This window comes from Pomacea canaliculata, linkage group LG7 (assembly GCF_003073045.1).
Source record: "Pomacea canaliculata isolate SZHN2017 linkage group LG7, ASM307304v1, whole genome shotgun sequence".
Classification (NCBI taxonomy): Eukaryota; Metazoa; Mollusca; class Gastropoda; order Architaenioglossa; family Ampullariidae; genus Pomacea; species Pomacea canaliculata.
In genome coordinates this window covers 13,338,288-13,350,189 of record NC_037596.1, presented here as the reverse complement: position 1 = coordinate 13,350,189, position 11,902 = coordinate 13,338,288, and the positions used below count along the sequence as shown (strand labels likewise).

The following is an 11,902-nucleotide window of genomic DNA, read 5'->3' as shown; positions in this document are numbered from 1 at the left end:
ACTTTATTATCATATCCTGGACTCCAGGATATTTCTCTACAGACTACACATATGATAACAGGATAATTTTCTGTGTATCCTTCACTTACCTGTTACATTTACAGTATCAACAGGCTTTACATTGTCAGCTGTAACCGAGAAGATAAGTTTTGTAAGCTGGAGTTCTGCTCGTCGAGATAACTTTATTTTATCTTTGTAACTACACAAGCGACATGGATGACTGTTCTGAGAAATCCTGTAGGTGTCATTCTTAAATATTACTTTGCAAATGTCTGTCCGTGAATCGTTCTTCACACCACTAGTCACAGTAACGATGTACGAATGATTCCCAGAGCAATTTGCTGTGTCCAGGTAAAATGTAATATTGATGAAGTCGTTGTCAAACACCTGAAGAACGTCACGTGTGCCATTCACAAACTTCAGTCTGGCACCTGGAAATAATAACAGTTCATTTTGTGTGTGTTGACGTCACATCCGGTAGTGTGAATCAAGTAACGAGCCGCCATATTGAGATGTGTAAGATAAAATAATAGTCATGATGTTTTGTCTACACATGATGCATATTTATATATGATGAAGGTAATATAAAGAAAAGAATTACACATGTAATGATTTTTGGTATACGGGATATTCATATGTACCAAACTTTTCATACATTTTTTTTTTTTGCTTTATTGTTTTTCACCGGAGAATAACATTTTTGGTTTCATGTGTGATATCTCTGACAGTATTGTGAGAGAAGGGATGCTGGACACAATACTCACAAACATCCTGAGAACAACTAATCGAATGAATCAGATGGAGCAGCACGTACACCAACCTCTTTATACCCATCTTCATGATGACACTGGTGAGGCGACAAGGAGATGTTTATACAAAGTCCTGTTACTGGGTTTCACACCTTTTTGTTTCCTTGGAACTAGAACTTAAGCACAGTTCGGGAAGATGTAACTACCATAACTAGAGAATCGAAATGTTTAACTAAAACATTGCAACGTACGAAAGAAATGAAACCTACTTAATATTATATTATTTAAATTGTCCTTATGTTATTACTTTAACGTTGTAAGTCAAGGCAAAGATGGCTCAAACATTTATGAAACTGTAATAAGCTAATAAAAAAACCCACACTTTTTGTATTATCTACCCATCCGTTCTCGCATCCAGAACAAACTATGCTTTGTTGAATTGCTTTGCAGGCTCATACCCTGACTATTTCTCAAAACTTCTCTTCCCAACATCCCAGACAACAAGCTCTTAGTGTGATGACTGTCTTCTCTTTATTTCTGTCACGAAAACAACAACATATGGTAACAGGATTTTTATTGACTGTGCAGCGAAACAATGAAACTTTTCTCCATCTTCCACATCCGCCATTTATCCTCCGCTCAATCTTTTAAATGTGAACTGAAGAAAAACTTCTTCCTTGAGTATTTCTCATAAAGCAGTCCACATAATCTGGTCCTTTGTCACCCCTCCCTCTCCCTTTTTCCGTTTATTGCTTCTTCCCTACTCGTCGTCCTCTGCCAAATCTTAGTTTTTGTTTAATGATTCAAATAATTCTCTTAAACACAGACAAGCACACAAATGCGCACGTGCACACACAGGGCAGGAAGAAAGGAGGAACAGAGAAAGAATAGTCATAAAGCCACTGTGTACTATGTCAACAATGCTTTGATTCATATTAAACTATAAAAATCTAATGTCACAAACAGGTGTATGTCATTGTATTGTAGGTGCTTGTTGTTTCCAGACCATCAATTTCGATAAACTAAAGGCTACGAAGTTGAAGAATGGATTCCAGTGAAACGATCAACAAAGAAACTGAAAGCTGGTCTGACGAGATGTAACCAATGATATTCATTCTTCCTTTCTCACACGTCAGCAGTCCTTCACACACAGAGTAGAGACTAGAACTTCACATCACTTTATTTCTTGTTAAAAGTACAAACAACGGTAAACAGCTGAAAAAGCTTTCAGTTCCATTTGTTGTTGACCTGTGTTCAACAGGGACATGTAGAGGTAAGAGTTTCTTCGGTAAAAGCAGGTGACTGGCATTACACTGTGCACACTCTGAACAAAGTCTGCCGTCAGAAACACTGCAAGAAGTATTTCAATGGAAATAATCAGCTTTGAGAGTTTAACAAAGTTACTGATTTCTTAAAAATCGTGCCATCAACATTGTGATGATAAGAAACCTTACCGTTCAACAAAATGAACTAATTTGACAAAAAATTACTTTTTAAAGTAGTCTCCTTAGTAAATAAACTTATGTAACGAAAAAAATGCCTCACGCTTACTCGGGGAGAACCGTGCAGCATCCTTCCATCACTCGTACTCGTCCTCCATCACTGCTGCTGGTTAGTATTCAAGCTGTTTACCGAGTCTCTTATCGGAATCGAGGTGTGTCGATAAGCTACCCGAAGATGGCTGATAAAATTCCATATTCGTGGAACTAAGGTAGAACTACAAGTCGGTATTTTATCAGGAATGTTGATTACCCATAACTTTCTTCCATTCAAGCTAAATATGGCGGAGATCCCGATTAATTTAATAAACCATAGTGAATACAGAATAATTTTAGACCCAACAAATAACTTGATTTATTTGTTTACACTGTGGTTTACACATTTAAACTCACCAGCTTCGCCCCTTCGTCCTTTCGTCGGCCTACACACAGAGATGACGACCAGAGCGATGACCAACATAACCAAAGCGCCGATGATGAAATTTCTCCAGTCATTAACCTGAAAACCTGCTGCAAGAGAAGATACATGATACATACTACTTTGATTAACTTTGTCTTCATGTAATGTATTTTATTTCCTAAAAATGAAACGAAAGGACTTCAAAAGATTGAAAACAAGTAAATAATGTTTTGTCCGAATCCAGTCTCGTTGTTCTTTTCCACTGACAGAGTCACACACGAGTCTCGATCACGTGTACTCACTGGCCTCGGTGGTGGTGGACGAAGTAGATGTTTGTTGTGTCTTTGTGTTACTGACGGTCGTCGTTGTGGTTGTCGTGTCTGGAAGAAAATAAAACAATGGAAGGACGAACGTGTATGTCACGAGGAACTTAGTAACTAGATATTACATTCAACACTTACACAGGAAACATTTGGATAACGGCTTCCTGAGTGAAAAACAATTGTTATTTTTCGCATAATGTATTTACTAACGGGAAGCGAATAGTCTGGGTTACAGTCGCTGACAATTACCAAAGGAGATAATAACTTCATCTCACCTCTTGTTGTTGATGAAACCTTTGCAAATACTTCAACTGTAAAGAAAAGGAGTTAATTCAAGTTATTTTATTCATGATCATTGCAAAAAAAGAGAGATAAAGTAAATGTTAGTGTAGGTAGACTGCTAGAAACGCCATAAAAACACTCACTGACAACACAGTCAATATGAAACATCTTCTTTTTACTTGTTTCTTTAATTATCTTCTGTCTAGTATATTAGTCTATTTAATTAAGGCATTAAAATTATAGTTCAAATCGAAGAAATTTAAGTTTGGCACCTGAAAAAACAGGTAAAAGTTTTTGGTTGACATCTAGTAATTTTTCTAACATCACCTTTTCTTTCCTAGATATCTAAAGCAAGACATTGAGGTCCCTGGTATGGCAACAGTAAAGTACATTGTGCAGTAGATATATCTACTGGGTTGAAAATAAAGCCTTGTGGATGATGAAATGTGCATGTAACAAAATGTAATGATATACTTTGTGAAGAGTGAGTAGATAGGTGGTCTGAAGGAAGTACCATCAAAGACGAGTTGGTCAGCATCCACAATTCGAGATAACAGTGATGTGAATTTAAGTCTAGGAGGTGATTTTAAACAATAAGCTTTATTACATTAAACTTATACGAGGCATGAGATTGGCATCACTCACAGGTCTCTAGAAACACTCTGCTCCCTGCATCAGAACGAACACAATTGATAAACACAGAGAGCTGTTGATATTCATGTTCACTATAGTGGTCACAAGATGATACAGCACATATCACATATATTATATTTTGTATAATGGAGAAGAATTATGCAGAAACTCTGGTTTATATAGTATAATAGCGGTGCCGAAACCGAGGAAATATATTTTTTTTCCTTCCTTTGCTTCCCCCCTCTATATCCTGCCCGCCTGCCTGCCTGCCTCTGTCTTTCCTTTTCTTTCCTCTGTTTCTCCCTGCGCTTGACTGAAAGCGATGATGACTGAACAGTAAACTCTAGTTTTCTACTTTAAAGGACTACTGAGGAGCAATTTTTAACAGGTAAAAAAATGAGGGTGCACGTATGTTTTTTTTCAAACATATTTATGTGTGATGAATTCACACGCATATTAAATGGTTACATATATATGTGTGTGTGTGTGTTTTACTAACTGAACTAACAGACCACGGAAATGAGAGTAAGATAATAATGGTGATGATGTTTTCTAGACTATGAGCATATTTTAAGTACATTGCATCTAAATTAATTATAGTTTACAATATACACACAATGTAATACGTTGGTTACGAGCCTGGTGTAATTTCTTGTTGTAGCTTCCCTTCTGTCCTCTGTGTATCATGTCTCGGTTCCTTACATTTTGTGAGCCCAACATAAATGTCTTCCATCCAGACACATCAGCGAAAGAAACTGCACGAACCTAGTCTAGATATTGTGAATATGTATCGAAATGCAACCACACTTATTAACACAATAGTAAATGTGAGATTTTATTATACTACTTACACTTTGTGCATTGTGTTATTGTGTAAACATATTAGAAACTCATTTGTTTGAAATGTTTTTTATGCATTTTAGTATACATGTTAGCTTAATCTCAATATCAAGTTACTTTAACAGTATGTAATTTTAATTATTATGCATGTATATATTTTGCAAACATGATATTTTCGACCTCCATTAACAATATTCTCTGTATTTATGAAATTTTTTAAATGGTGTATTGCAATCATACATGTATACACTTTCCATAACATGTACACTTTTTAAATGACGTTCACTGTTTCCTTTGATGTTTCATTCAGTTTACTTACAAATGACATCCATTCTATAAATCAAATCTTTTTTACTTACGGTAATGAATCCAGTTACTATTGGTGGCTCTACTTGGATTCTAGAAGTTCAACGCCGAGAAAAACACGGGACCGAGGCTGTGACTTCATCGTACTCTCGTAAAATGGTGAGTGAGAGAAAAAGTGAATTCTGGTCTCTGTGTAGATGTGTGACCAGACTATGATGCTGACACCACACTCACCACAGTCACCACAGTCACCACAGTCGCCACACTCACCACAGTCACCCTGGGGTTATAGAGGTTACCCAAGTGTCTTTGTCCTACTGGGATGTGACAAGAACAGCAGGTGGTAAGTGCTGGATGATGAAGCTCGCTGCTGATGGCCGAAACTAGTGTTTGCAGAAAGTATCTGGCTGGTTGATTTATTTAGTAGGAAAGTGCTTCCCCATTGCGGTGATTTCGCACTATCGGTGAAAAGGGAGGTGGGAGGATACCCGAGTACATGGACAACACCCCCGACGCCCATGGTCAAACAGTGAGTGTCCCGAAACGAGATCCGAACTCTGAGCCGTGTACTGCCGTGGTTACAAGAGAATGTTTTAACACTATACTACGGGGCTCAAAGTAACTACAATAAAATTTAATTATGTCTGTCTGCGGCGCGACAAAAAAACAAAAAAATCCAAAAAAAACAACAACAACAACAACAACAACAACAAAAAACAAAAAAAGAAAAAAGAAACAAAAAAAAAATAACAAAAAACAAAAAACAAAATAAGAAAACACAAAACAACAACAAACAAACAAACACCGTCGGTGTTGTTAAATATGTATATTTAGTGCTACTTAAAAAAAGACAGAAAGCTGCATGAGGATCATTTAAAATGCATAAAATACACAATATATAGTGATAAAGAGTAGTTCAATAATTAACCGTAAAAATAATTTACGTAATATTTACTCTTTGTTTACGAATTGCACACTTGGATTTCATTTACGAGTCAATACTCACCAACTTCCCTTTTTTGTGTCTGTGATGTCAGCCAGTACACAGAGAAGAAGATAATTATACCGATGACCAAGATAAAGACAGAGACGATGAGAGAAATCCACAAGTTCTTGGCGTGAATGCTTCCTGTAACACAAATGTTTACCTAGTAATCAATCCTAAGTTTCTGCTTGTATTATAAACCATTTATTATTTACCTTTGTTTTAGCTTTCATTTTTTTCTTTTTAGGTATGAAAATATAAAACAAAAGGACAAAATAAGGAGAAAACTATAAATGGGATTACTCTTAAACTCTGTATGATCACTGATGGGGTTACACGAGAGAATGGGTGAGGTGTACTCAATGGGTGAGGTGTACTCACCATCGTCAGGTTTGTTGGTCGTAGTGGACGTCTGCTGCTCTGTGGTAGTCATGGTCGTCAGGGTGGCAGTCGTGTCTGGAAGAAAGAAAATGAAGGGATGAGAGTGTAAGTAGTATCAAGAGGAAATATTCCTGTGTGAGGACAGACTACCACTTACTCGAATTACTTTGGTCGTTTGAGATTCACTGTGGCTTTTATTTTATCTTCTTCAGTGTTTCTCTTTCTACTCTCCTCCTTTTCGTCTTTTCTCTCTGCGTGCGTTTGTTGTTTCTTACCAAAGATAGATAGGCAACATAAAGAGTCATCCACATAATAATGTTTATCTTATTAAAATAAATGTCATACATACACTTGTGACAGGCAATTAATACAACTCCACACATCAAATCACAAGGCCAGTGGATATTACATTTCATCATTTTGAGTGAGCAACGGAACCAATAAGAATAAATCCATTGCACGAGGAAAATACTTTGGGGAAATACATTAAGGACGAAAAGTTTACTTAATAATGCTTTATTTTGTTAGATAGTTAAACAATAACTTAATAAGTATTCTTCAATAATGAGTAATAATAACCTAAGAATAGTAATAAAGTGCAAAAAAACCCATGCAACTTTTTTCAATTCCTATATACAAAAGCGAGTGTTTTATTCAAATTCTAAGACAACCAGTGCGAACCTGTAAATTATATGAAAATAAAAAATAAATAATAAAAATTAATTGATAAAGGGTTTTCTAACTAAATATCGAAATAAATATACAAGGACTTTTTTCATGTACGCATTTGCTGGTAATAAAGGTAGAGGCCTCTTACCAGGTGATGAGTTGTTCGACTGCTGCCAGACTGTAACAGGTAAAAGTGTGTAAATAAAACAGCTTTTATTCTTGAACATTTGGTTGTGAATTAATGTTGATTTTACATGTATCTCTCTCATCTCTTCCCTTCGTACTTGTAGTCTCATTTACACTAGTTCAAAAATCTGCAAATTTATTCTGCATTTTTTTGTCACATTTTTTACAATAATTTATATGATCAGTTAGATCATGATATTGTTTAGCTTTGCTAACCATGGCCGATGAGGTTTATCCCATGCGTGGTTTACAATCAGTCAGCCATAAACTTAAATCTCAACTTTGAAAAAAAATCTTACTTGAAATGTTCATCTCGATCCGCTCATACAAATCTTCAATAGAAACCGAGAATATAAATGTCGTGTCTGAAGACTTGATTGGTTCAGAGAATTCTATTTCGTTACCAGAGCTGGAAATACGACAGGATTTAGACCAATCTGACAGACTGTATGTGTTGTTGTTACGAATTATTTTGCACAGGTCCGTGATTTCATTATTCTCGCTCAATCTGGAAACCTTAACGAGGTACGCGTGATTACGAGAACAGTTTTCTGATGAAACCAAAATTGTGAGATTGATGAAGTCATTTTCCGCCGCAAGAACACCTTTACCCGTGAAGTTTACAAACTCCAACCTGGCACCTGGAAAACAACATGAACATCACCTTTTGTGCATAATGTCACGGTTAAACCGGGTATTAGATCAGCACTTTTCTCCCTCCCAAAAACATCAACGAGAGAAACATCAATTAAATAGACACTGAAATGTACTGTGAACTGTGTATGATAATATTGTTTTTAACGAAGTTATGTAAATATTTTGTGCAGATAATGATGCAATGTGCATGTGTTATCACTATGAACATTCACATATCATCTACTATAGACAATGTAAGTAATGTCATGTGTGTAGCAGCAACCCGATGATGAGTAATTTCAGGTTTCATTTGAAGCCCTGGAGAAGGGTTGAAGACCTACAAACAGCGATTTGAGAAGATAGAGAGTAAACTGAATGAGTCAGCTGCAAGTGATTCTTTTCCTTCCAGGAAGAAGTGAGACTGGTAGAGAGGGCAGCATCTATAAGTGCCTGTTAAATCACGTGACGTGCTTAGGATCCCCAATATAAATACTATTAACTTTTCACGAAAAATGAAGACTTTTTCAAGAATTTCTCATGCTGGCTGATCTGTCACAGTTTCCTAAGATCGATCAAAAGATGTTTCTGACTGAGGCCTTTACAGGTGGCTTGATATACATTATTTTGGACAGTACAAAATAATTACTTTGCTTTGTCGCTCTCGAAACAAACTGTTTTTGCTTTAACTCACCTTTTATTTTAGTCTTTTCCTAAGACAAATATTCTGAAGAGATTGTATACGGGATTTTTTTGTACTGTAGAAAATAATTTTAGATCCTTGAATCTTAGAGATGTAGATAATTAATTTACTAATTCTTTTCTAAGGTACATGTGACTAGCGGAGGGTCAAGTAACAGTTGTATTCACTGAGGCCATTCCTAATTGGGCAAAGTGCCAACGTGCCGTAAGGTCTCACTGTATTGACAAACAAGTTAGGACTTGGGTCAACATGCTGATCAAAGTTCAAGCGTCCTAAAAGTTGTTTCTACACCAGGTGGGGAACGTCCAGAAATCATTTGATCAGCAACCGCAGATTTCAGTATTCATTAGTAAGTAAAAGAGGAATTTAACTTGGATCATTTGATATATGTATATATTTTTCGTAATTTTCACAGTGACTAGATAGGTTTTCTAAGTAATAAACTGTCAAAAGCAAGTTCATTAGCGTCCACGTTTCAAGATAAAGTTTATGTTATGAGAATTTGAGTGTAGAACCTTTAAATACTAATTAGTAAGCTCACAAGTCATCAGTTCAACATTACTCACAAATTTCTTGAGAACATGCTGCTCCTTGCATCAGAAGAGGACGATGGCTAAACACAACGAGTTGTTCATGTTGATGTTTGCTACTACCAGCGGTCACAAGACAGGTTTACACCTCTGGTAGTCACGAGTTTTGTGTATTCAAGCAGAATTATTCATTTCTTGTAAGGAAAACTCTACAAAAGGGAGATAGTAGTATAATAGCTAATTAGCGGTAGTGAAACTAAGGAAATTAATTAATTAGTTTCTTCCCTAGTACATAAATGCATATTGTAAACCTATGTGAGCACAAGTAAGTGTGTGCTTATGATTTTTTCCTTGTTTTTAATGAAAATATATGAATATGAGTTTTTCTTTCTCTTTTGTCTCATTCTGTAGGAACAAAAAGCAAACCGACTCATCACTTAGAACCAGAGTGATGACACGAAGTACAATTTGTTGAAATGTTTATACCAAATATGAATTTTATCGTCTTTGAAATGGACCTATGACCTATTCAATAAACATTTTTCTTGATGTAGAGCGATCGCGTCTGTGAAATAAACTCTAAAATTTTAACTTAAAAGTACTACTGGGGAGCATTTTTTCCAATGATTTGGTAAATTTCACTGCAAGATTCTAGTTTCCCCGTTTCCTTCCAAAGGTAGATAACTGAAGCAGTAAATACTTTTGTTGTTTTTTTGTTTGTCTCCCTTGTCTCCTACTCCACCGATTTAGCCAATTAAATTGTCGCATTCTTGTGCATAGACTAGTAAATGCTCTTGAGTAACTGTACATTAGAGACAATTGTGAAATTAATTTGGTTAGTTACTTGCTCGGTGAATAAATCCTGCATTAAATTTCATTTTTATCTCAATCCATCCGTCAACATACTTGTCTTAGAAACTTCATTAGATCACTCTTCAGGATAAAACGAAAACTTTCTGTAACAGTTCGACTTACCTTGTGTAACAGTATGAAGAAACTTCGCATTGTTAGTTGAAACAGAGAAGGTGAGTCTTGTCATCTGCTTGTCGAGATCTTTGGAACTACACAAGCAACATGAATTATTGTTATCAGACATCATATAGGTACCATTCTCAAAATTATTTTCCACATATTCGTCGTCTTTTATAAATAGTTCTTCATACCACTGACGCCAGTAACGATGTACAAAGATACTTGAAGCAGATTTTCTGTTGCCAGGTAAAATATAATATTGATATCAGTCACGAAAGAGTGACGAAGAGCGCCACCCATGCCATTCACAATCTTTAGTCTGGCACCTGGTAAACAAGGAAAACATTCCTTTTTAAGTGTTATATCACACAATATTAAGTACATTCTAAATTTTAATACAAAAACACCAAATAGCTATATATATATAAATAATAAATAGGATGTAATGTATATGTATGATAGTTTACATAAATGACAATTGTAACGTTAGGTAACGAATTACACATGTAAAGCTACTTATGTGTAGAACGATTATACATATTTATTAATGTTGACATGTTTTTCTTTACTATCTTTGCTTCGTTATGCACGAGCACATTAAACCTTTCACAAGACCACATTAAGATACCAGAATGTGTAAGAAAGACTAGGAAAGTGGTATTATGAAAGTATTGTGAAACAACATATGATGAACACAATACACACATTGACTGGGAACAACTAATCAGGTGATTACATGGAGCAGCACGTATAATAACCTTTTCATACCGATCTTCATTATGACATATACTTGTGGTCACGGCTAATGGATTGTTTCAGAGCTTTGCACTTCCTTCTAATTAAATAAAGTCAGGAAAGATGTGATATAGCTTGAGAATCGTGTCGAAATATACAGAAATTAAACAATAAATTAAACTGTAGCTTTTCGTCTCTATATACAATATTGTGTATTTTGTGTCTTCTTTCTCTTTCTCTCCTCATGTCTCTAAGTTTGGGCAAACCTTTGTCTCTTTTTAGTGTCCACCAAACACTGCAAACTCGAGCCTACGTGACTTGTGTGTGGAAACCAAAGTTTCTAAAGGGAAGTGAATGTAGAAGGAACAACAACTCAGAGAGTTTTATGTGTTGTTCGTACAGACTACAGTCCAGCATATTATTTTAGTCTAGGACCGAGTACATTGAGCGACAGCACATCTACCTGTTGGTCTGTCTGTACAGACAGTGACTCCGAGCGGTTTAAGGTTCTCCAGAAAACATCATTACAGACTATTCTCTATGATAAAACACGTACGCTCACACAAACATGCACAAAGAAGAGAGTAAAGAGAGAGAAAGAGAAAGGAACAGGATTATAACTATGATGAAAGAAAGCATCGAACGTTGTGTCTAAAATGTGATTATATAATATATTATAATATTCTTACTGCAGGATGCTTGCTGTGTCCAGATCCCCATCGACGAGAAAATTCACGGCTACGAAGTCGTGACCTCTTGACCCGCACGGATTTGCGCGACACGATCAACAAAGTAAACACACGAGACACCAACAAGCTGGTGTGTTGTGCTTACCCTCTCTTTTCCCACATACGTCAACATTCATATTACAAACAGAAGCCATCACACACATATTGGAAGCTATAAATATTTTGTAAGAAATTACAAGTTTATTTTCTTGGTGAGGTTAATACATTCTTTGTAAAGAGACGAAGAAAACGAGTGTCAGAGAAGGAAACATCAGGAACATTTCTATGCATAAACTGTGTGTACAAGATCAACACTAGAGATAGTTAACACTGCCTCGAGGGTAATAT

At 35.9% G+C, this 11,902-nt stretch overlaps 1 long non-coding RNA gene across 1 annotated transcript; it reads right to left on the bottom strand.

Moving 5' to 3' along the window:
- Positions 1–2,137: 2,137 nt before the first annotated feature.
- Positions 2,138–3,647, bottom strand: LOC112568461. Its single transcript, XR_003100103.1, has 3 exons — positions 3,247–3,647; positions 2,951–3,028; positions 2,138–2,758 (listed from the first exon to the last, which is right to left on the bottom strand). It is a non-coding gene; the product is annotated as an uncharacterized LOC112568461 (long non-coding RNA).
- Between the last annotated feature and the right edge of the window lie 8,255 nt (positions 3,648–11,902).